The sequence below is a fragment of the Anser anser genome (assembly GCF_964211835.1).
Source record: "Anser anser genome assembly, chromosome: 1".
Classification (NCBI taxonomy): Eukaryota; Metazoa; Chordata; class Aves; order Anseriformes; family Anatidae; genus Anser; species Anser anser.
Genome location: NC_139720.1, coordinates 153,619,495 through 153,646,617, shown reverse-complemented (window position 1 = coordinate 153,646,617; position 27,123 = coordinate 153,619,495). Strand labels below are relative to the sequence as shown.

Below are 27,123 nucleotides of genomic sequence, written 5' to 3'. Positions count from 1 at the left end.
GTACATTTATAATTTGCAGGGGCAACAGACCTCTGTACTGGCTACCAAGGAGTGTTTGATAGGCATCAGTTACAGCCAGGGGTCCTTATTGTGCTGATAAAAAACTACAAGGATTAAAGGAGAATCAGAGCTGAAGTACAGAGAGATATCTGTCTTATTGCTTAAAACTACTGTCTGAGCATCTGGGTTCAGGGTAAAAGTCAAGAAAGTTGAAGGAAGGCCTTTGACGTGTTAAGGCCCTCTAAAGAAGAGAGATGTTTCTGAAATATACTGTGGCTGTTGCTCACCCCATCTTAATAAAAACCTGGAGTCCTGACTCATCAGCAAATCAGAACAAATCAGATGCTCTGTAGTGTATAGCGCTCTGTAAAATCCCAAATCTAATACGAAGTCTGCGTTCTCATTTTGAAGATGCTTTGAAGCTTACTTCTGACATAGCAACTTCTCAGTTAAAGACTGTGGTCAATAGGTAGAAGGACGATTTCCCTAGAGGCGCCAGATCATCTCATGTAAGCCTTATACAACACTGACCTTCTTCCCTTCTTACTCATTTGGTAATACTGCAATATTGCAGCCTGCTCATTAGTTCCTCTTGAAGTGTACCAATGTGCCTGCAACCAGATGAGCACCCTGCACCACAGTTATCCTGGAATCCACAGCCTGTCTCCTCCTTTCTTGCTCTGACCCAGGTGTCACAGGGGTCAAAGCAAATCCACGTAACAAAATGTTAGTTCCCATCCCTGTGGCTGATACATCGAGCTCCAGATCCCATGGGAATGAAAGGCATGTGGTGACAACAAATAAGGATGGACTCTTCGTTTTACACAGTTCATTTAAAGCACTTTGTGAGGAGGGCACTGGGGTGTGGTACTCGTTAACTACCTGAGGTGCAGGGAGGCTCAATTAAGATTCTCGTATGCTCTTTAACTACTCACAGCTGTGAGTGGTACAAACTGATACAGTCCTTGAGAGTTTTATTTGGCTCAAAGGCAATGCTTATAATGTATCTGAGAATGTAAACTTTGGGTAGTTCTGACCCCTAAATTCTCTAGATTCCAATGAACAGTAGCTACTGGACTCTTTTATTTCACGATGTAGTACTCATTTATCAATGATTATCTTGAACTTTATCCCTTTTAGATTTTATAGAGTTAACAGTTGACGAAATTAGAATTGTACAGTGTAGGCAGTATTGCTGGAACTCGTGTAATGATTAGCTTGACGACGTACCCTTAAAGTGAACAGCAGAAATTTGCTCCAAAATTTATTTCTTTTTGGATGCATCCATGAGAGGAACAAGTAATAAGAGGAAGTATTGAATAATTTTGTGAAATGAAGTTTCAAATTTATGCTTTACTTTCTTTGTGTAATTTCTGAGTGGGCACTGTGAAACCCTTCTCTCTTGAAACTCAAGGATAGGTTTACACTTTCTAATTTAGGGTACTATAACTTGAGGTACGCAGCCTAAGCAAGGAGGCAGAGTGTCCTATCAGTCCTATGGACTCAGTTTAGACACAGACAGTCTACTGTAGAGGGTGATATAAAGCATTTTTTTTGTGTTTTGAGGTTGCATACAGGAATACAACTGTCACATGGTATTACTCCTGGGCTCCTTGGGCTCTGAAGTGAAACTGGGAGAGCTTCAATGTGGCAATACCTTTATCTCTCCATTATGCATCAGCGTGTTTAGGAAAACCAGGTTTGGATGTACTAATAGTACATTAAATGTTAGTCTTCAGCCTTTGTGTACTTTATTTGAAATCGAATGTACTTTCGTAAAAGTATTATAAAGTTAATACCTATTTACTACTATAACCTCTTTTTATGTACTAGAATTAATTATTTAAATGGCTGTAGTCCTCTTTCTTATTTAAGGAGGATCTGTGCATTCAGTTCTGGAGAAGAGCGTGGAGGAAGAAGTTTTATGGGAAAGCCAGTGTGTTGCACTGAGTCATATGCAAACATCTTTTGATCACACCAGATATGACGTAAGCAAATTTCAAGGCATGAGTGCCAGAACACTCTTGTATTATCTAGAGATAATGGAAAGATTATGCAAGACCAGGAATCAAAACGAACTACAATACTGGATTTTAGTAGGCTAAGACTGTGCTAATTCATAGACATGAATTTTTGTCCTTTTGGCACAAAGTGGGAATCTGTGTTGATTGATGCATTTGCTTCTTTCCAAATCAGCTTACATATAGTCTAATCAGTGCTCCATGAAAAAATGATGCTTGGCTTTCCTCACAGTTAAGAACCATAAAAGGTGCTATGTGCAATTTAAAGATTCTTTCAGAAATGTCTGATGTGTCCATTTGTGACAGCAAGCTGCAGAATGGTGTATGCGTCCCTGGCCCATCGCCATCTACTGCTGGAGCTAGCTCCTCACGCCAAGTTCCCCTAGGCTTCTCCTGTCCTGTCCCACATTGCTGGGCAATGCTGTAGTGCAGAGGTCCCACACAAAGGCCTGGTGGGATTTGACACCTCCAAATGTGACCCAAGAGGCCACAGAGTCCCCAGAAGGCACAGACATATCAGCCTGAGCACAGGCTCTGCACAACCCTGTCCCTGTCCTTGCAGGAGGATAATTACGGTCTTTCTTTCAGATAAAAGGTTTCACTCTATCAACTGCTTGAGTGTTTTTTTTTCTTTTTTTTTCTTTTTTTCCCTATGTTATTCCTCCTTCCTCTCCCTGTCTTAATTTAATAATATTTTTAAAAATTTTTTTTAGACTTACAGCCAGAAATTTCAGATCTGTTACCTAAATAAATTAATGTTTCTAATTGTTGCTGTTTGAACATCCATCTTGCATTATGTATGGAAATATCTATTTATTTATGTGATCAGCATATTTTTAAAAGTTACTAGTGATTTTCATCACTGTGTGCCACTTAGTGCCAGGAGTTGAATGGTAAATATTTTTAGCAACAGAAGAACAGTGCAATTAGATTTGAATAATTTTAGTGATCAGCTAAAACTGTTTTGATCAACATCAACTGTTTTGGTTCTTGTTTTCACTTTTGTAGTTTCATCATGGGTTAGTTTTTAAACTATTAATAGGTGACAAGAGAAGTGAAGAAGATCTAGAGAAGAAAAAGAGTATAAGCCCTCAAAATTCTTATTGTGCAAACTGCTGAATACTGTCTTCAAGACTTGTAGACTTCAAAAAATTCTACTTCATTAAATTAGAAATATGTGCATGAGTCCTCTTGCAGTGGACCCAATATTTTAAAAATAACTGTTAATAGTAAAATTCAAGAGATATGAAAAAGAGATTTGAAGAAAGTAAGACACATTTAATATTAATTCCTAGGAATGATTTTGAATGTCTTAAGCTGGAAATGAAAAATGATCTAATTGTGTAAAAGCTTAGGAGAGTTATTCTAAATGAATGACCAGCAGAAAAGTCTCAAATATTTCCAAGCTTAACAACATTTTTTGGACCACATGGGTAAAAATAGCAGGGGATTCTGTGGAAACTGGTCAGAAACTCAAAGCATACCTCCTATTTTCACCTAAAGAAAAAAGCAAAAATATTTCACTCTTGCTGTAAATAAATGATACAAGCTGCAACTGCTAATTGTTTTAATAAATAAAATAACAGTAGATAAAATGGAGAATGAAATACTTTGAGAATTCTGTTTGTTCTTGGTTCAGGACTGTTGCAGATCTTCCTGAATTAAAGAAGATTTACCTGCAGCATCGTATAGAAATGGATGTTTTCCAATGCATTGAAGAATATGTGTTTGCTGACTCTACATTGCTCTGTGCTTCATAGGAAGTCCCTGGTGTTTTTGTAATAGGTTGGTAACTCATTCAGGAGAATATTTAAAAATATCATTTAGGCTCATTATTTCAAGGGTATAGTGTAAAATTCAAACTGGTTATTAAACAATTCAGTACAATGCACTTGTCTTAAAAATTGTCCTGGAAGTTTCAAAAAAACTGTATACAACATTGTGAGAGTACTGTAGCACATTTCAGGATGATTTATTAGGATCACAAGTTCTAAGGCTTATGGGCAGAAAGATAAAAACTTCAGTACTGACACCTTGAAAGCTTTCTGAGACAGAGACAATTAGCCCTGTAGAAGTTGCAAAAAAAAAAAAAAAAAAAAAAAAAAAGGGTGGATCAGAAAACCAGAACAGGAAAATGCTTTGACAAGAATGCTGCCCAGGCTTCTTTTAGAGGGAGAGAAAATGTGAGCTCTGAAAATAAATATGCTGGCACTTCCCCTAAGAGAAAGTATTTTCCTATACTTTAGGGTTTTATGTTTTAGCTATGTAAAGGGACACCATTGCAAAAAAAAGAAGTGGAAACAGCTGAGCTTGACCAGGAATGACATTGTCTATTTTTTATTTATATTTTTCTTGAGTTCAATAAGAATGCTTTTGGTAAAGGTAATAAGCTGTCCTCCTGGCTGCTGGGAATACAAGATCCAGAAAGCACTAGCACAGCTTTGTGTGGGAAATGTACAGTCAGGAGGAATTTGGTAGAGAAAAAGAAAGGGACATGTAAGAAAATCATAATTTTTCAGTGCTGAAAACAAAACTTTTGGAGTTCTTTACCAGGATATTATTTATTTATTTATTTATTTATGGATTGTTGTGTTCATTTTTGCATTTCTGTCTCAGATGTTGAGATATTTAATTTCCATTAAAAATGTAAGTAAATCCCCAAACACAACAGGTATCATAGCAAAAGGATGATGATATCTTCCATACAAGAAATATCTTGGAATTAGGTCCAGGGGAAAAACAAAACAAAGCAAACAAAAAAAAAAGGGTTAGCTTTGTGAAGTAGTTATAGGACAAATTATGAGGACAAAAAATAGGGGAATGTCCTTAACAGTGGGAGGCTTCTAACATCACCATCCATGCTCTACAGACTTTTAGCAATGTGATGGAAATGATACTATAAAACTGTGAATTATTTCCTGTAAATGATATGTTATCTCAAACCAACAGTTTATACATTTCGTTATAAGTGGTCTGATTTTCAGATATGTTTAACATAGGCACCTTGCAACAAAATCAGTGGTAAGTGCCTAAATTTTGCTCAGAGAATCCAGTGGGTGTTCAACATTAATTGAAAAACAGGTTGCTTTTTCAAGGGTGTTTACATATTGATGTGGATCCTTGACTTCAGATATCCAGGTTTCAAAATTTTGAGCTTAATATAGATTTATAAAGCAAAGCATCCGAGGAAGAATTTATCTTTGTACTCCTTGCTGCTTTTCATTGCTGTTGGTAAGGGAAAGCATTGCCAGCTGTCTCTCTAAGCAGATAAGATTATGATGAGCTGCAGTAGTTTAGTAAATTCTTTCTCACTCATTTTATAACATATAATAAAGTATGTCTAACAATGTTTTACTGTTTTGTTCTCGGGAATATCTTTACATAATTTGTGTGCTAGTTTTATTAGGATTGTTACAGGTCAAGGATCGTCATTAAAATTGGCAGAAGGCAATGGACCAAGTTCTTCTGTTAATTGCATATGTGCAAGCTTATTAAGTATAGTGATGTTGTAAGGATGCGTTTGAGATGAAAATGTCCTTTTTTCTATCTAACAAATGCTTTTTTGGGAGATTAAGACCAAAAGATATTTGTCTTGTATGCAATCAGTTGCAGGTGATTTTGAAAAAGCTCAGAGCCCTTGGTGTTTCTGTTGAGAGGTCCTTGGACATTGACCTACTATAACTTATATTATTTTTCCATATATTGTATAGACTATAATATATACCAAGTGTCTCTTCAAATAAAGAAAAAAGTTGAATTGGATGTATATAATGCAAAAAAAGACTTGTTATTTAAGCAGCCTCAGCTTTGAATGACTGTTCTGAACCTGACAGAGGTCCCATTTCTTGGAATGTGTTCCTTAAGATGTCTCCAGCTCCACACTTAAACAGTCATTTGGGAGTCATATAAGCCTTCAGCCTCCTGTTCTACAGGGTTTGCACTAGTAATGTTGCAGCAGTATCGATTGAACACAGTTGTAGATGAACTTGGGATTTGACTGAGCACAAAGGAGAACAAGACCTATGTTTCTGACAGGGGAGGAATGATGAGACAAAATCCCCTGTATGAGACAGCCAGCATTCACAGGGAGTTCCACACAGAGTCCTGACATTTGCTGTGCTATTGAGTTAACTAGGTATAAAATACCTTGAATGTCAATATACGTCTGTTTTAGAGACTGGCAATTCAAGGAGACTGAGGAACTAATAGTGACTCACAGAACTCACAGGCAAAGAAAAGCCTGACTGCACGTCACCATAAGAAATACAGGACAGGGTAGGTGTTAGCTGATAAAGTCTTCACATCTGATCTATCCAATACAGAACCAAACATACAAAAATTTAGGGGATTTTGGGGCTCAGATGTGGATATGTTAATCCCATTGCACACATACACAAATTTTATAAAAATAAGAATTTGTAGTGAACTGCATCCAAAAAAATATTAATTTAAAATAAAATAATGGGTTAACACAAAATAATATGATGACACTATGGCAATGTCTTTTGTCACTACTTCCCTTCCCTGACAGCACTTTCAGCTGTCTCTTGCACAGTTTCTGTTGGTCAGCCTCATTGCAGGGGATAAATCAAAGCTGTGCAGTAGGTATGTATTTCGAATACAACTATTTGCATAAGACCTTCAGTCACCCAGATAATCACAAGTGGGGCAATTCCTTCCATTGGAAATCTCACACCAGTACTGCAGCAGAAGGCAGCCTACTAAAAAACATCTCAAAGACAACACGTAAGATGGAGAGTGAAATTTCCTGAATCTCACCCAGGTGTCACAATAGAAGCACAGAGTCCTGAGTAACCCAAAGGCTGCCAGACTGTGACATATCCTAACTGTGAACGTTTTCCTGAAAGTTAACAAAAGAGAATTGAGGCTCAGGGAAAGAGTTCCATTATGTTATGTGCCAAAAGCCCTCAATTGTCAGCAGGAGAACAAGATTTCCGCAAAAGCATTTCAGGGGACTGCTTCCCTTTGCCTGTGTTACATGGAGTTATCCCATTTGAGATTCAGGACTTTGCATCTGCTTTTACTGAATTACATAAGGTTTCTGACAGTCCATTTCTCCACCTTGTCCAGGTCCCTCTGAACAGCAACATATTAACTGCTTTTCCCAATTTGGTGTTGTGCAACCTTGCAGAGTACACTGCCGTCCTGGTTGATAAACAGATTTTTGAAGGCATTAAACAGATTTTGTCCCCAAGGGATGTCACTTTTAACTGGCTGCCAGCTGGACTTTGCATGACTGATCAAAACTCTCTGAGCGCAGCATTACAGCCAATTTCCCACCCGCTTTATCATTCACTTACCCAGTTTATATCTTAACAATTAGATGATATAGACTGTATCACCACTATGAAGCCTGTGCCAAAGGCCTTGCTAAAGTCAAGATATGCAGCATCTCCCGCCACCCTTATCCATAACCTCAGTCACTCATCACAGGAAACAAGCAAGGTGATCAGGCACAATTTGCCCTTAGTAAATTTGCATTGGCTCTTTGCAGTCACCTTATCCTTCACATGCCTATGGCTTCTGAAAGGAATTGGTCCATCAGCTTTGCAGGGGCTGAGGTGAGGCTGACTGGCCTATAGTTTCTGGATCCTCTTTCTTGCCCTTCTTGAATAAAAGCATGTGCCTTTTTGCACTCATTGGGAACTGGATGGCTTGATTGCCACAGCCTCTTGAAAGCATTAGAGAGCTGTCAGCTGGATGCATCCCATCTGCTCCCATTGACTTGTGTATGTCCAAGTGGTATAAATGATCCCTGACTCTTTCTTTCTCTGCCTTTCCGCTGCAACAGACTCTGTTAGGAGACTTGGGGAACTGTGAGTCATGAGGACAAGCTTATAAGTAAAAATTGAGGTGAAAAAGGGTATGAGGACCTCAGGCTTTTCCTTTTCACCTGTCACTGAGATCTCTGCCCCACTGAACAATGATTGGGATCACAACCTCCATAGCATTCATTTTGCTGCTGTTGCTGAGAAACTGTTCTCCCTCCTTCCCTCCGTCCCTCCCTCCCTCCCCTTTTCTTTTTCCTTCTTTCTTTCTTTCTTTCTTTCTTTCTTTCTTTCTTTCTTTCTTTCTTTCTTTCTTTCTTTCTTTCTTTCTTTTTCTTTCTTTCTTTCTTTCTTTCTTTCTTTCTTTCTTTCTTTCTTTCTTTCTTTCTTTCTTTCTTTCTCTTTCTTTCTTTCTTTCTTTTTCTTTCTTTCTTTCTCTTTCTTTCTTTCTTTCTTTCTTTCTTTCTTTCTTTCTTTCTTTTTTCTTTCTTTCTTTCTTTCTTTCTTTTTTCTTTCTTTCTTTCTTTCTTTCTTTCTTTCTTTCTATTTCTTTCTTTCTCTTTCTCTGTCTTTCTGTCTTTTTCTGTCTTTCTGTCTTTCTTTCTCTTTTTTTGTTTTCCCTGAATCTTCTATCTAGATTTTCTACATAATGTCCAGATACTGAATCTCTTGTGTTGCATGCACCACCTTGATGTATAACAAGTTGTTTAGTCCTTATAGAATTAAATGCACCGAGGAGAAACACCAGGACAAAACATAACTATGCAGCTGATTTGCTATAGGATACAGTGAAACCCATCTGAGGATGCCTGGGATTCTCTCAGCAGAGGGAGTTCTTTAGATAGCGAGCAATTATCACAACTGTATCTCTACAGCCTGCCTGCCTTAATTCCTAGCTTTAACATAAAAGACGTAAACTGTGAGTAATGGCCATCAGTACAATGAACTAACTGCAACAAAACAAAACAGGTAGTGGGAGTTTGTGCCAGACGTGGCAGTATTTTATAAAGGCGATTATTTTTATGTTACAAGCTGTGCTGGAAACATTCATTACTTCATATAATCATGTAACGTCAACAAGACTAAACTTCTGTAAATAAAAGTTTTTTCTGTATCAGATGCAAGTATTATTTCTACAAAGTTGTCCTTCAAGTATTAACCTTTTGTTCAGAGTTTATTGGGTAATAAATTCCAAGCATTATATTTACAAAGTTATATTGACAGCCAACATTGTGTTTTGCAGTTTCCGTAGATACATCTGCATCAGCCTTGTAGAAGTGATGTGAGTTTCCATGTTGTGTGGTGCACAATGAGTCATGTTCATATGCCTCAAGGCTGACCCAACCCTTCTGGCATTTTTAACTGCTTGAGCGATACCTTGGGTATCAGATGGGCTCTGTGGGGTTATCAACATTATCATCATCATCTTTATATGATTCAACAGGTCAATGTGTCTGAAATAATGCAAGTATCTGTGTTTCAACCCAGTAAGGTCGTGATATCATAGCATCAAATGGAATATATATGTTTCATAAGCACACACGAATTTACAGGTGAAAATAGCTCTACTATCTCCATGACAGTGAATGACCAGGTTTGAAATTAGTGTGGAAATGTAGTTCCTTAATGTTAAATACATTTTTCTTATGTTATCAGACTTTGTTTTTATTTGCAATAATGTCAGGATCCTTCTATTTTTCACCTGGCTCAAGCTTTATTTTCCTTTAAATTGTAGTTTTATGAAATCCTTTTACAGCTCTTACTAGTGATGATGGTTTTCAAATGCCATCAGCTGCTTAATGTTTAACATGCTTTCTGATGTCCTTAACCTTAGAGGTTATCAGATTAGATATTCATTCCCTACAAGGTGGAAAAAGAAAAAGGAAAATTTGTATCGCTAATATTAAGAGTATATTCTAAGTTTGCTTTAAGACATTGCCTGTAATTACTTAGGAAATTCAAAAAGTACTATAAGCTATTACTTATATAATATTACTCAACTAAGAATCTTTGCAAAATATTATTTCTTTCAGAAACTGAAACAATGTTCCATAAAAGTACTGCCTTATCTCCTGCATACCTTGAAGACACACGGAAAGCAAAGTTTACTTTCTGTGCAACACTTTAGGAAAAGTAGCTGTACTAAAATATATAGCTACTTATGATATGCTGACTTGGTCCTGCATGACTGAAAATAGAGTGAATGAAGGCTGCAAAGCTTCATGAAAGCAGTGACTGCTTTCCATCTGGAAGCTGTGTAAGGCCTTATGTTTAGGTATATATAAGGCATATATTTACCTATATGTTTAGGTATATCTGATTGTGTAATTAGTTCACCCAAAGATCTGCTTACAGTTTTTTTTTTTCTCTTTAATTTCCTTTTGTGAGCATTTTATTGTAAGATACTTTTAAAGAAAGAATTTTTACAGTAAAATGAAACACACCAGTGCTGACTCTGTGTCTTTCTGTCAGGAAGGCAGAATGGTGTATAGTAAACATTTATTCAGGATCTGTGGGAATCTCCCATGAAGACCTTGCCAAGCAATGGGAACAGACGTTTAGGTTCTGCTTTATTTTTAATTTCTTCACAGAAAACTGAAACCATCCAAGTGCATTGTTGACAGAGAGGGATTTCCAGAAGATGCTTGCCTTTGATCTCCTGCCATACGGTGCGATGGAAGTTATCAAGTGTTCTCAGGGCTGCTAGAACAGCAGCCCTCTGAATGCTCTTATCCATCAGAGCTGTGTCCCATATCAGTAGTGGCTGTCACAGTTTTCTCACTGAGTTATCTCCATTTGAAGGAGAGCAGGTGTTATTTCTAGCACTCCTTCATGGCCTGGCATCAGCAGTCTCTCACTGTCACTGCAGGATTGTGGCAGTGCTCCAAGCTGCATGTTTCCCACAAATGCCGGATGGCAGGGATCTAGGGATTAATGAGAGAGCCCACACCTGACTTGCTGAAACAAAGCTGTAGCTCTTGTGCACTTTGTTCCATATACCTATTCTCTTTTAAATCTGAGCCTATTACAGGAGTATTAGAATTCAAATGACCAAGGACATTGGGCCTAGTTTTCAGTTGCTTTGGGTGTACAGTGTAGTTGCAAGAAAATTTCGTTCATAGTTAAACGAAACAATGTTTGCTTTTCAATGCCTCTTCCAAAATATTGACAACAGAGGGTTCTCTGCACGCTTCATGACTCTTGCCACTTGATAAGAAGTATCTTCAATATGTGAATTTGACTTATGCAAGGGAACTGTTCTCTGCTTTGACATGTCTTTCATACCTTGGAGATATATAGGGATGCTATGAGACACCAGTTCTGAACAGTTCCTTAGGTTGTGGTAGTCCTATAGTGCAATCACTATAAGAAAAAAAAATGATTAATTGTTATTACGGAAAATATTTTGCCTAAGACCAGTTATACATCTATATTTCCTGGATGACCATTCTTGAAAAGTGAGCACCAAAAAGGAAAAGCTATCTCTATTTTATCTCTTTTACACAATTAAATAGATCAGAGGAGCATCCTAAAGTTCTTGTTTATCTATTTTTATAAATCATGTTAAAATATAATTTAGTCTGAAAACAAATATTTAGATAATTTGAAACAATCAGTGTTGGACTCATGAGCCTAAGAAACCCCACAGGTTTTTCTGCTTTTTGGATTTGCCATTTTTGTACTTTCTACCTATGTTCCAAGATGTGGTTTACTGACTTTGTTGGAGCTTCTTAATGAATGTAGCTCATTGATTAAGAGATCTTGAACAGTATAAATAATGCTTACTGTACCTAATTATTTTCATCAATTAAATTTGTTTTTCCTGCAGAGTGGGATTTCAAAAAATGCAAAGTGCATAGTAAAATTTCTTCCATTTCAAGTTAATACAATATAGAAAGATTTTTCCAGTGATTTACAAGGAAATCTATGCTATTGGCTCTCTACCCTGACTCAAGTAGTGTCCTAACATATCCTAAATTGTAAGATTCTGTATCCAAAGTCAGAAAGAGAATTAGTATGGAAGTGACTTGTAATTACAACACATAATTTAGAGATTCTCAGCAGTGATATACTGTTGCATGTCAAAACTCAGAAAGAGATGAAGAAGCATTATGAGTCACCATTACAGTTTTGAGTTGCAGAAATTAAAAGCACTAAGACTTTTTGGAGTGCTTATTATTAATCTCCTTTTTCTTCAGAGACTTGTCTTCCTCTACTGACTTCATGGAGAATTGAAGGTAATTCTGAAGGAAATGATAATTTCAGCCATTGTGCAAAAAGATGAATGGCAACAGTATTACCATCGTTTTCTCCTTGAACTATGTCTTAAAAGTACAGAGAAGTAAATTAATAGGATAATAAATAACTTTGAAGACTAAATGTGGGCTGGTATTTGTGTCTGGGAATCTTATTTCCACATACCATTAATTTCAGGTATATTCCTTTCCGCATTGTTTTACAATGTTAATCTACCACTTCCTTCTCCACTTTAGAAGGTTGTTGCTGGGAATCCCTCTTTCTACTGCCTTTCTCTCCTTATGCGTCACACATGGAGCCCAGGTAGTGAGTGACCTTGACATACTCATCTTTCTGAGATAGTCCTTGTTTGTGGGTGTAGTCCTACATGACTTGCCAGGTTGTCCAAGGAAACATTTGACTAAGCAGTAAATTGAAGCCAGCTCCTAAACTGTTCCTCAAACCATTTTCTTAATATCTACTTTGCATTAAATATCCAGGCAAACCACATTGCAACATCATCCTTTTTTTTTGGCAAGATGTAACGGCACAGGGACAGTGGTGCCTGCACATAAATCAATTAGATATATCATGTGCTCTTCTTTGAAAAATACATTTCTATTTGAAGAGTTGTGCATTAGATTGAGAGCTACGATGCCCTTATTTGCCCACCTAAACAAATAATTGATATCTCAAGCTTCCTGTAATTGAGCATTGTACTGATAGTAAGGATTATAGGCGATGATATGGGCAACACGATAAAACATGATGAAAGGTAATGAAATCCTGCACTTTGTCTTACTAGATTTACTTGCTTACTTTCTTGTGATGTCTTCAGCAGGACTGGAAGCATATGCTGCCCAGTCTATTATTTGTTGGTTGTGGTATTGCCCAAATATGAGGTGTTTTTCAAGCAGGCAGTAGAATGCTGCCCCAGCCCTAAAACATGCTGCTGATGCTGTATAGTGGGGAAAAAAACATCATTTTGAGATGATGTTTTCATAACTTACTTTGAACAATGTAATGGTTAAATAAAACTGATTAAAAGGTAAGCAAGGAGTGAGGCAGCTCATTTGAAAGTAGCTCCTTTTACAGCAAGAGAGGCCTGCAATAGAGTCATTAATCTGTTATCTAACTTCTAACTACAAAGTTTTTTATTAGGAGAAGTTGAGGAAGTGAAATTTAGATTTCTAATCTGATATATAAAAAAGGAACAGACCATCTTGGTAATGAACAGTTTCCAGGCTGGGGGTACCCAAACATTTTTTTTTTTTTTCTTCTAGGAAGCACATATCTTTTCAGTCCTTTCATCCATTTCTGTTTTCCTGTATCTCCTTCAGTTAGATCAATGCAGAACAACAACGACAACAGAATTATTTAATTATTTTTCTTTGTATTATCTGAAAAGGATGGCTGTTAGGAGAGAAGAGTGCTTCTTTAGAAATCAGATGGTTGAAGTGCTTTAATTTCAGCTCTCATGATTAAGGATGCACAGTTTAAAATTTGAGACTGGCATCCTAGAAAATCTCAATATACATCAACTGAGGTTCAATTATTTTCTTATTGCTACCCTAGAGAAGAACACCTGGGTTACCAAAATAGCAATTAGTAGAGGAGGTTCATTGTAAATCACAGCAAAGATTAAGAAATAAGCTAAGAAAAAGATTCTTCTTCTTTTCTCATTCTCATGCTTCTATTCTCAGTCATGCCAATGCTAGAGATGGATTTACAAAGAAGGATTTAGTCCCACTACCTTTTTTATCCCTTAATCATTTTTTTGTTTTTGTTGTTCCTATGATGGGGAACTGTTGCATAATGACCATTTTAGCCCCCCCAGTGTGACCTTATCTAAACCTTAGCACACTCCCATCTACCTTTAAGGGAGATATCGGGAAATGGAGTATCACTGGAAACCTCTAGTCTTTTTATTTGCTGATCCATTTGGTACTTAAGTGGACAAAACTCAAAAGAATTACCAGATAACAGAAGTCACAAATCAAAACCATGATAGTGACTCATATATTTATTTATTTATTTATTCTTTTTTTTTTTTTCCCACTAACTGTACAGGATCTCTTTCTAGAATTCATTGCACATCGCTCTCCCTGGAATAACTGGGACATGAGGATCTTTCTTTAAGAAAACTAATTACTTCAGTACTAAAAATCTGAGCATAGGTTACATGTCTGAAGTAGGTGACTTTTACCTAGCCCATGCAAATTTTCAGTGACATCTAACACATGCATCCATTTTAAGTGTGTGTCTGTGTCTATATATCCGAATAGTATGTACACACATATGGCACTACCTAATTAATATGAAGAAAAAAACCTCCTTAGTAAAGATGTTAAGCCATATAAAGGTGCAATATATATATCAAGAGCCAAGTTAAAAAGGAGTTTTGCCTTTTAAATTGCCAAGTTAAATATGGCACAATTGAAGCGAACCTGTCCCTCCAGGCATTCATAAGCCTGCACTTGGGAGCTCTTGGAAGCTAACTTAGCACCAGTTGTATCTTATTTAACTTGGCCCTTTAAAGAACTAACCCTTTAGCAACTTGGCTCACACTGACCATATCACACCTTTAAATGACTGACCTTCCCCTCTCAACTTTCCTTCATTTAGTGCACACTGAATGTTTTTGATCGGATTTGATTTATGTTATTTTGGCCAATTAGTATAAAAGACAAAAACAAAATCTCTAAAGGATAGGTCTGTGAACATAAAATATAATTGGGTTGAAATGGACCTGTTCACATTCTTTTTGCCTTAGCTCAGAGTGTGAGTGTTAAGTGCTAGCTCTCTATTTTTGCTTGCTCGCAGTGCCACCCTACAAGGAGCTTTCCTCAAAGCCTGATGATTTACCCCCCTGTGCTCTTTTGCAGGGTTTGTACTCTGCTCTAAAAGAAGAAGCTTTCCCCTGCTTTCAGAGAGGATCTGAGTTGAATGCAATTATAAGGGGAAGTGGAGCAGACAGCCAGTGTGCTACTGAAGACTTTGGCTGTCATATGCCAGAGCATACATGTGGTACTGTTAAAGCACTGAGGAGGTTCAGGCCCTGCTTCTTCTGGTAAATCCATGCCTGAATGATACTAAATTAGAGTAAGGGTATCCCATGTTAAATTGCCAATGGTTGCTACCGCAGTGAAGAAAGAAGAATTTAGAAAAGAAAGGAATTTGTTTTAACATCAAAATGCTGTTACTGTACAGGACATGGTAAACTGAACTTCTTCAGATCTCAGATCATGTGTATTTAAAGACACTCCCAAATAGACTGCTATCATTTGAGTCAGCAAATTCAGAATCAATGACAATGGGATTAGATAGAAATTTTGTGTTGCAATCTTTGTAGATTATTGCCTATGATAATTAAATGCTCAGAACTCATGGTAATGACAGCACTATAAAGGCTTAGACAGATTAGATAGAAAGAACACAAAATGACTTCCCTGAGGTGCTTATGTCATCACATACATAGTCTTATGCCATCTACTGATCTAGCATGAAATGTAGTTTATGCAATAAAATGTCTGCAAGAGACTCCATTCAAGTGAAGTGAGGATGGAGCTGCAGAGGGAAAGAAGTAAAAGAGGACAAATATGGACCTGAGAGCACAAGAGGGTAAAGATGGATTTGTTGGTGTGAGGAGAAGGGAATGAGTATGTCACTCATCTTCTTGGTGGTAGTGTGACAGGCTCAGCGCACAGTATGCATGTATATCTGTATTGTGGTGCTGATTCCTACAATAGCACAATTTCCACATGGATGGCTGGGAAAAGAATGTGCAATAAGGTCAGCCAGCAAGGAGACGTGACTTAGAATACATGGAAGTGACCCTTCGTATTTCTGCCTTCTCCAAGCCTCTCGTATTACTTTAGGCCTTGTTTATACATGACTTGTGCAACTTGCCATGGGCCTAAAGCTTTGAGGGTTATCTCTGCTTCTTAAATATGCTAGGTAGAATTTGTGGTAAAATTTAATTCCCTTTTTTATCTAAAAGGTTTATAATGACTTACAGTTCAAAACATTATCTAAAAAAATAATAATATAAAAACACTTGAAAATACTCTTTTACTAATTCACCTCTATATCCTCTTATCCTCTTATGTTTTCTTCCCTGAAAACAAATAATGTTTTTGTTGGCTGACAAGTTGTAAGAGTATAGGCCTGGAAGTGACTATCTTCTGATTAACACCTGTTTTGCATTCTAAAAATAGGTGCTTTGTGAATCTCTTACAGAATATAAACCCACCACGCTTTATTAGACATAAAATACATTACAGGGAGTGAGCAGAAGAGATGATAATAATACAAGTGCTGTAAGTCCCTGTAATAGAGGAAATTCAGTTAATCACACTTCCAGAGGTACTTAGCAAATGTCCCCAGAACACGGCTGCAGGTTGACACAAAATGTCCAGAAGCTCCTTCCAATCTTACCTGGGGATGGGAAAGAAATAATCTTTCTGTCTCCAAACCTTTAGCCCTGAAAATGTGAACATGAGGTAACAAAGAGGTAATTGTGATCAATACCATGAACTAAGGAGCTTCTGTTCTACAATATTGTTTTAGCTATTATAAATGAAAAAAAATTCAGAAGAAATAATCTCTACAACAGTTATTAAATTGCTTGAAGATGCATTGCCAAGAAGGCATAGAAAATATTGCACTTCTTGATCAAAGTAGAATTTGAAAACCTGATAACTGATAAAATGAAGATGTCTACTGTGTGAACTGCTACAGCTGACCCAGATAGTGTAGACTCTCTCCTGTGGTTAGCAGGGAGAGATAAGGATCCCATTATTTTCAGCTTAGAGGTGCTTATAGTAGACCAGATAAAATATGTTTTTAAAGTTGTTATTTCTTTCCCTTGATTTCAAGTGTCTACGGAAAGAGTCTAAGGAAAGTAGATCAACTATAGACCATTAAAGTTAGGAAAGGTAAAACTCAGTCTAAGTAATCAGACTGTACCTCTTTCACAAGTGTAATAATGATGATTTTTTTCTTGCATGTGTCAGAGTATTGGAACACATCAATAAAATTGAAAATGCAACTGCAGATAAAAGTTAGAAAATTGAAAAATACAAACAGATATATTACTTGAAACTAACTGATTCTGCATTCTATTTATTTTCTGAGCTGTAGTTATATCACAATACCTTTAGTCAACAACATTTTTTCCTTTACAGAGACCTTTTTATGAGTTCCCCTCTTAATCCAAATAAACAAGAAAGTTTTTAGGGAATCACTATGTACAAATCTGTCTTCAAAAAAGTAGTGTCTGAAACTCCTCTGCAGTTTAGTACAACTATCTGCATTATAATTAGGCTTTATTATTATTATTATTATTATTATTATTATTATTATTATTATGAAAATACATATAAAAATATAGGCTGGAGATGCCTTTAATTAGAAGCATTTACAGAAGCCACAGCTCTGAGAAGTGTGATTCTAGACTGCTTTCTGCTATAAGAGACTGACAGCCAAAACACAGGACTGTGTGAAACAGGTGTTATTGTGGGAGGGAATAAAAGAACATTTACAGCAGTGGAAATGCCACACAAAAGAAGGACTGAAGGAGGGGAGGGAATACAGTAAACGTAATGTTTGGGAAAAATGCAGTAAAGTTTCTACAAATGTTCTCTTTCTTTTCAAGGTTGTCCAAGAATGAGTTCAGTCTTTAATATCGAGCATTTCTTTCTGCTTTGAAGTGCTGTGGCATGTTAAGGTGGCTTTAACGGCTCTCTGAGAATAGAGAGGAGAACAATGAGAAGACTAGGTGGTTGCACACTGGGATGATGTAGAGCAAAGGAGGGAGAGCCGGGGAGGAATCCCTTACCCAAACACTACCTGACTTTATCATAGTTTTGATACTGGGGCTGCAAATCCAGGCTTTCAACACTTCAAGGAGGGCAGCTCCCACCTGTTAGCTGAGTAGGAGAAGCCTCAGCTGCTGTGGACTCACGGAGGGGCAGGAGGGGACAGATCCCATGGGGCAACACTGCTGGGGGGCTTCCTTGCACATGCATTGCGTATAAACTGGAAATCTGGTTTTCAGGTTTGAAATAGAAGTGTTTAAGTAGACAGATATGGCCTGCCACCTGCATTTCAGAGAAAAGAAATATTAGCAGCGTGAGCTGTGAAGTGCTGTGTGCAAGGGTCTGAAAAATGCCCCCTTGCTGTGGCCCTGTTTCTAGCAGAGCCCAAGGAAGTGGTGTCTGGAGGTATCTCCCATAAGGAGAGGAGATTTCTTGGTGCCAGGGATGTGGCCACCCATCAGGACTCCCCGTTGTACAGGATGGGCAGCCCACTGGCTGTGAGGCCAAGTGGAGTGACTTCTCATGGTATCTGCAAAAGCTGGGCTCAAGGGTGTTTTTGTCCAAAACAACCAAGAGGACAAGGCCAAAAGCATATCCAGGAGGCTAGTAACACTCTGAATACTTGTTTCCCCTTGGTCTCTGTGTTGGAGTGTTTATTGAGGCAGGTAAATAAAGATCTTTTAATAGAAGAACATACAGTCTGACAATGAGCCATCAGTGTACCCTGTAGCTATGTTGTTCAGAGCTAAAAATTAAACCAATTAAGTTCTGGTCTTAAACTCCACCTTCATATCTCTGATGTCAGTTTTCAAGAACAAGATATACAAAGAAGCAATAACTTTTTCACACATTTTTCAGTAGTTAATATTTCTGGTCTTCTGTTCTTTTTATTTCAACATGTTGTGCTGGCATGTGCTGCTGTGCAGTGAAAGTCTGCGATCTCTAGGGCTGATTACGCAAAATGAAATTCTGGAGCTCAGCTCTCCTGCTCCTGTCATATGTCAGGTTAAATGCCAATATTTTCACATTTCTTTGTAAATATTTCACATGATTTCAGAAGCATAGCTTCAGGGCATAGAGAGAAAAATAAAGGCAAGATAAAATAATTTAGTCTAGTAGGGAGGAAGGAAGAACAAGTAAGATGGTAAGTTTTTATCACTTGGAAAAATAAGCAAAGGGTCTGACATGACCTTTGTGGTTTTTTTTTTTTTTTTTTTTTTTTTTTTTTTTTTATGACTACTGAGATCATTTATTTTGATAGTATGGGATGGAATATGGCATTCACTCCACAACTTCAGCAGCCAAAAATTCCTGTTCTAAAAAGAAATTTAACATTTATGACAACACTTCAAGTGATGGAGTACTCACTGTCATTGAGGCCATATTCAGTATGATCAATTAGCTGTGTTAAGATCTAAAATTAGTCTAAAATCTGAATTCACATACTACCATCATCTACACAGAGCCTTTCCCATGCAAAAGTAAGATCTACTTCTGTGGGTTCAATATCAGTGTCAGGGATGAAAAAGAATCAATTTGTGCAGGCTACAACTTAGTGAGAACACAGTAAGACATTATTAAAATATTTTATATTTGCTTAGCTTGCTTTCTAAACTTTGCTCGAAGAATACATTAATTACATTTGCTGCAATTGCATTACAGCACTACTTAATGAAACAATGACAGTGGAGAACAATACTTTTCAGCCTTTTTGACAAGAAAAGTGGGAAGCTCAGTCTGTGACACAAATTCAGTAACACAGTATAACAGTGCTCTAGATGCAAGTATTTAATGTATATCTCACCTTTTCTGATTCAAATTAACCTATCACAATTACGCCAATTTGAGCAGATAGAGCTTCTACTGCAGCCAGTTAAAATAAGTTCTACTTGAAAATAACAGAGCAAATATGATTGAAATGCTTGTTTAAAAGAATAAAATTAAACAAATCTTGCATATTTTATGGGGTACAGGATGAAAGAGAATTTTTTTTTTTTTTTTTTTTTTTACTGTTTAGCAGTTGTTCATTGCTCACTTGCTCATCCAAAGTGCATATCTTTTAGTTGAACTGCTGTTTCTTATCTCCTGAAATTAATCTGATAAGGAAAGCCATTTTTATCTTTGGAGTTGTAAAGATGGGACTCTCTGGTAAAAGTGTATGGCACACCCTATTTTCAGTATGCAGTTAAAGACTGAAGGAACATTAAACTCCAAGTTCTGATGGGAAATCTTGGAGCTGTTACTTAGTCAACTGTTTTGATCTCTACTTTAAAGGGTGCATTTTCAGAAATAAAAGTCACTTAGAGGCAGACTGAAAAAGTATTAATTCCTCTACAATTCTTGATGTCAATAAGAAAGGGTATTACAAACACTTTTTCTCCAGAAACCATTCCTACTAAATCTGATCCCTCTTCTCAGTTATTTTAGAGCTTTTCTTGGCATTTTACAATTACATTTCTGTTTTTCTTTGTGTTATATCCACTTCTATCTGTTCATGTTCTTGCTCCAGTCAATAGTTAAAGTAGTTGCCCAGCTTTTACCCATCCTTCTGTTATTTCTGCCTCATTTCTTCTCTTTCCTTACAGTGTCCTCTGTGCATGTATCTTCTCACGCACTGACATGTGTATTCCTGGAATAAATAAAACCTTTTTCTGAGAGCTCTCTGTCAGTGATCTAGCCAACCTGTATGTGGCGGGACAGAGGAGCTCTCCTGTGAGAAGCCCACATTTCCCTGGCCACATCTAGACTCGTCATCTGTTGTTACAGGTTGCACAATACGTGGTGTTACTTACCAAATGCTGACAAAGGGTTGGTGTGTACAATTGTGCCTTTCTGGATGCAGGGTTTGTCCTTCACAGAAACTAGCGCAAATGCTTACGGTGATGGGATGAGCACTTGCTCATGTACATCTTGGTCTGATGAAGAATTTACAATATACAGTCAGAAGGAAGACTCCTCTGCTATATATATACTGCTAAAGAAGACCAGGGCCTGATTCTTGCCCATGCTGCTGGGGACTGTCCTCTGCCATGGCTGAGGGGTATCACAGAAGCAGACAGCAGCATGGATGAATTGTAACCCAATGCTCAGCCTTGCTTGCTGGCCACCTTTTTGTTTAGCAGCATATGCTAAATGTGTGGTAGGCAACTTCCACTGACAAAATAGAGCATGTAAGGGGTAGGAGTGTCAGGCTGTTGCTGATATACGTTGCTCTAGGATGAAGCTGCGTTGGGTGCTTGTTGTCAGTATGGTCAATTGGCTAATGTGCACTGAAAGAGTGAGGGCAAGGGAGCACAGAATAGATCATCAAGGGCTGTATATTTAAGAATAAACCAAACAAACAAATCAACCCAGAATCTACCTGTTTCTCTAGGACTTGACTAGGTTTGCTCAGAAAATGACCATTTGATTGAACTCCCGAGGAGAAGCAGGTGTGGGAACACATTATTTCTAGGGTCTGACTGGACTTTCAGGTAAACTTGTTTCCAACATGAATGGTGTTATAAAGGAGGCACTTTTAGTGTCTGCATTCATGCATTTCTCAAAATGTCTCATGGATAATTCAATAAAAGAGGAGGGTGTTTCTGGAGTTTAGGCACCTTTGCTGAATAGTTTTGCATTAAGTACAATCACATTTGCAAAGATATTTATTGATTTGTGTAGCCTCACAGCACTAATCTTTCCCCTCTTCCTCTCTGTCAAGATGTCTTTTCTCATCATGTAGACAATGCAGTGACATGACTACATATCAACTTATATGTTTGAGTTACAGATTTTTGAAAGAATGCCTGAAGGCAGCACATCACCTCTGAACCTGGCCCTGTAGTCCTCTGCAGTTAAGCCCAAATGACTTATGCAATAAAATTAGCCTTCATAAAATAGTAGAAAGCAGAAATCCACCTTTGAAAACTTAATTCCAAGGATTACTTTTATTCCCTCTCATACCCATTAACCTATTTAACAATAAAAATATGTAACATTTGAAGAGCAGTACAAATGGTACCAAGATCAAACTGTTTAAAAAACAAACATTACATCAAAGATACAATATTCTTCTGTGATGAATGTGCTCTTTTTTATATAAATGGAGGCTGGGTTCCACAGAGGCAGAAATTGTTTGAACTAAAGTATTTACTTCATTAAAGCTTAATTCATCACTAACAGCATGAGTCAGAGCTGCCACAGATCTACAAGGAAACAATATCAGAAAACACATGGTCTTTACCTAGAATTATGTGGTCCTTCTAAAGCTAGATGTTTTTCAGTGTTTAAAGAAAAAATGGGTTTGGGCACATAATGTTACACCTATACTAGTAAATAAGTCAAGGTCGGGGCACAGGCTTGAGGATTGTTGCGTGACTGCCTGTGCTGTTTACTTGCTTGCACCCTTCCTGGCACAGCTTCAGCTGTCGTGACCAGGCACTCTCGAGGGGTGTTGGGGTAGGACTGATGAGGAGCATGTGTCAGGGGCTGTTTCCACGTGGCAGCCTGAAATATGACCATTCTGTCTGTGGGGAAAGAGAACTTAGTTTTGTGTATGTGAGAGGGACAGCGCCGCTTGTAAAATGCTACTCTCTGCTCACCACTGCTTGACCCCAGCTTCCTTGCTCAGACTTACCTGATTCCTCACCACCCACCTCATGCAACTGCACAGTGTGTTTCTGGATAGGTGTCTGCAGAGACCGCAGGGAGTTTTTGCTATCTCTGAGTCAATGAGCTCTAATAGTAATTTTGACCATATTCCAGTGATGCTTTAAATACCATAAATGATTTTGGTGTTGTAAATGGTCCAGTTGGTCCAGTTGTCTTATGTTTTCTAACCATGAGTAGTTTTAATTTGTCTACCAAATGGGTTCTGTGGAAAAATTCTGAAAAAATACAACGTAATGTGTGAGGTGGTACAGAATGGAAAGAAGACCATCAAGGTGATGACTAGTCCTTCTGTGGACAGACAGATATGTTTTCAACAAATAATTTTCTTTGAATTTTCTCCTGTCACTCCTACCAATACAATGTTCATTTCAGTAGATGCTGTTCTGTACCTCTACTCAGCTGTTATTTCCAGACTCAGTGATTTTTTCTTCCCTTTCAACAGGCAAAATATCTGTAAACACATTGTACTTATCCTTAGATTTAATGCTTACTGAAAGTGATTGCAAAACAGACACAGAAACTGCAGAGCTCCAGTTAACTCAGCAATGATAGAAGCAGATGCTGGAAGAAAAGTTGTAAGACACATGGGCACATATCTCCACAGCTTCCAGCAAACAGTCATTTAAGGACTTCCTAAGCTGAGATTTGTACTTCAAGCATCATATTTAATTGCCAGACATGAATTTATGGTCCATGAATTATTTTTTCTTCACCTATTTTGTAAGCCCACTTTTTGTGTGTGAATTTTGTCCATTTTTAAATTGGTCACTGGACGTTCTGAAACCTGAAATATGCTTTCACCTCCATAAACTGTGTGTTTTGCTCTGTTTCCTTGGTGAGTGCACTTTTATGGAAAATTGGTCCATATCAGCTGTGGGTTATTTTATGAGTTCAGAGTATGTTTTTAAAGAAAGAGACTACGTGGAAAGAATTTGTGTTCTACCTACAGCAAGCAGATTTACTACTGACATTAGAAACACATCACCAGCACAACCTGTAACCCTGACATTTTCATTAATCCCTTGTAGTTAATTCCACTTGTGGGGAATTAATTATACCATCAAATTATTTAAACAGGGCGTTACCATCTGAATATGACCTCCTTACATCTATTTGGAATTCAGATGGGGGAAAGTGGCTTTTAAAAACTGTGATGAAATCCCCCAAATGAGTAATACATAAACTCATTGTAGAAGAAGGAGACAGAAGGTCTGCAGTCATATTTAAAAGAATGCATCAGATTACCTTAATGATATCTGATCAGCATATCTAATCAGTAAATCTGAAGCAATTAAATTACCACTGTAAAATATGAGGCGAGTTAAATTTGTGTAAGATGGAAACACTAAGTATGTGATAGTAAATATTTCTCATGGTCAGGAACAATTGCAGTGAATAAGAAAGTGTGTACTAGCTGTGTGTGCTCTAAGGAAAACCTAGGTTCTGACTGACTAGAACAGAAATTGTTCCTTTCCACAACAATATCGAAGATATATAGTAACTGGGGGATAGATACAACACTTAAAGCAACTGACCAACTCCCTGCTGTGGTTGATGAGTTTTCTTAAGTGTTGAGATTTCTTTTCCCTCTCTTTGGAGTTTTAAGGTGTTTCCTGTGATTGCAATAGATCTCTCATCTGAGTGGTTTTTACAAAGGCAAAAGTCCAGTCCACATAGCTAAATCCCCATATAATTGACATCCAAAAGACGAAGACCTTAATTTTAACTTATTATTTTTAACTTACTTTTAGCTTATTATTTTTTTTTTACCTGTTCTTAAATCAATCCAATTATTTGAGGGAGGAGGTGGATTTATGATCTTCTGAGTATCATTGGTAATAAAGTTTTGTATTGATTCATTTTAGATTAAGTCTTTTATGAGCAAGTAGAGATATTACTAATACATTTTTATATATTCTTTGCTTACATAGACAGTTTCAAGTGTCCTCACTGAATTTTATTCATAACCCTTTCAAAGTCCTGTGCAAGTGTGTCCAAAGATGCAGGGCTGGGAGAAATTTACTAAGGAGGCATGCCATTGGTCAGTTCCAAGAGGCAACTCAAAGTAACAGTTTTGTGTGTGTGCCTTTTCTTGTCTTTGTTTTTATTTGTTTGTTTCTCTGATTTCTGAAATATTTGACCTACCAATTAAATGAATTTCTGTGCCTTGTGAGAGGTGCTTCATGGGACAGCAAGGGCCTTCTTACGGGCTTGCAATTATCTCATGTGAAGTGCTGACTCTCTTTGGACCGTGGAGGGTTCATATAAGTCAGGGGAAACTCTGCAAATAATGTTGGCTTGCACAGAAGTCACAAGGAGGATTCAGCTGCCTTATCAGGTGTCTGGTGCCACTTTAAGTTATGTAGGGACGTGATAGGTGCTGGCAGGATGCAGGACCTACGGAAGACCTGTGAGTTTCTGGACTGGCAGCTGAAATCCAGGCAGGACAATCCAGGGCAACTCACATAACACTGGATGCCTTTGTTCAGGCAACTGAATTTCACAGCTGACTCTGTATAATGTCTTTGTCTGCTTCCAGAATCCTCCTGTTTTAAACCAGGTGCCTGAGGGGTGTGATGGCTTGCTCTCCACAGACATCTGTCTTTTCCTACTGACACTACTGACTCATGTTTTCAGAGAAGGATGAAGGTTGACAATGGAAAATTACTTGTAGATGGCTAAACTTAATGGAAACTAAACTGAGATAGCAATATTGTTCCACAACACATAGCTAGTCATGAAAACATATACAAACTCCTTCAGGGCTTTTCATTATGCTTCACCTACCTTTTCAGTTTGAAGGTTGGCAAATGTCGTGACAACTAACAGCTTTTCATTTGATATTTTGAGTTAATTTAACATTCAGCTTAACTGAAATATTGGTGCTTCTGGAAAAGAATAGATATTTCTTAGCAAACAGAAGCAGTTTTGCTTGTACTGCTCATCAGTCCTTCATCGGAAAATCTAGTCAGACTTGCTTAGCTGCAATTTGGTTGTGGTACTTTTGCTCTAGTTGTAATTCTGGATGTAAGCAAGTGATATGGGTAATCTGGAGAGAGCAGGAGCATTCCTGTCAAATACTGACTAGTGAAGGTCTGTGCTTTCAGAGACAGGGAACACTGATCATTGTTTTATGTCTACATCAAGTGTGCAAAAAGTTAATTGATTGGACCACAAAAAATAAGTTCATTTGTCCCTTCTGAGGCTGACAAAATAATACCAATTAGCAAAGTTTATAATAGTGTTCCTTGAACATCTTAATCTGATTAGTCTGAAGCAACAAACTCATTTAGCATAAGTTGCAAATCAATTTACTTCTTAATTCTATTCAAATTGCATTCTCTTCTGACTAAGGCAGCACACTATGTGACAGAGCTAGTTTTTCTACCTGTCTTTTGGTCAGTTGAAAAATTAGTTGCATGTTCACAGGAGATTAAAATCACAATAAAGATATTTTTGTGTCTAGGTTATTTATTTATTTATTCATTCATTCATTTATAAAGACCTCTCTTCCTGGTTAGAGGAAACATACTGGATGCTCAGAGACTTTATGCAGAAAAAAGAATTGACAAAAAGATACATTTAATTTCAGCTTTTTTTTTTTTTTTTTAATCTGATAGTCAAAAATGACACATTTGTTGTAAGTCAGCCCATCTAAATTGACTTTATAGAGACAGACAATTTCAGTGGACAACCCATCCTATAACAACCCACCCTCTGTGTGAGACAGAGTGCATGATTAACTGTGGTGGTGCTTCTTTGTCTTCACTGACTAGAGGATATTCCCAGATTTATAGATACAGAGTTCGGTTAGGCAAGTGTGATTTTTGCATTGTTGCAGCCCTTATACCACAGATCTTGGGATGAGACAAACAACTCATTTAGCTGTTGTTTTGACTTTTAGGGTATGCCTATCCTTAGATATACTTCATTTTGCCTGTACTGGCTTGAGATACAGAATTGCAGCAGAATTAAGACGTGAATGACTACCTAAAAGTAGACTCATTGCATTAACCTAGAACCTGTCAAAGCATCAATGTAATTTTTTAGCCTGAACTGGTAAATACACAATTACCAGTATCTGTAAATGTTAATTGGATCAAGTATCTGTTAGCCTGTATGTCATTGCTTTGTGCTTCTAAACTGCACATCCTGCAATGTCCCATCCACAGGCTGGTTAAACAGCCAGAAGACTGCTCAAGAAGCAGTGTCGCCTAAATCTTAGAATCACAGAATAATTAAGGTTGGAAAAGACCTCCAAGTTCATCTGGTCCAACCATCCCCCTACTACCGATGTCACCCACTAAACCATGTCCCTAAGCACCACATCCAACCTTTCCTTGAACACCCCAAGGGACGGTGACTCTACCACCTCCCTGGGCAACCCATCCCAATGCCTGACTGCTCTTTCTGAGAAGAAATGTCTCCTCATTTCCAACCTGAACCTCCCCTGGCGCAACTTGAGGCAATTCCCTCTAGTCCTATCACTAGTTACCCGCGAGAAAATACTGCCTTTCATTGAAAGGATTTTCATTATGGAGGATGTGAGAAAAGATGACATGAGTGGGTTAATCCAGCCGATTTCTGCAAACTGGGGTTTTTGTT

General features: G+C 37.6%; 2 long non-coding RNA genes across 3 annotated transcripts in view; both read left to right on the top strand.

The window, feature by feature from the left end:
• The window catches only part of LOC310885661, a 46,072-nt gene that overhangs the window by 11,342 nt on the left and 7,607 nt on the right, over nucleotides 1-27,123 (top strand). The gene's annotated exons all lie outside the window — the stretch shown is intronic.
• LOC310888992 lies at nucleotides 1,021-2,156 on the top strand. Its single transcript, XR_014576302.1, has 3 exons — nucleotides 1,021-1,455; nucleotides 1,567-1,699; nucleotides 1,876-2,156. It is a non-coding gene; the product is annotated as an uncharacterized lncRNA (long non-coding RNA).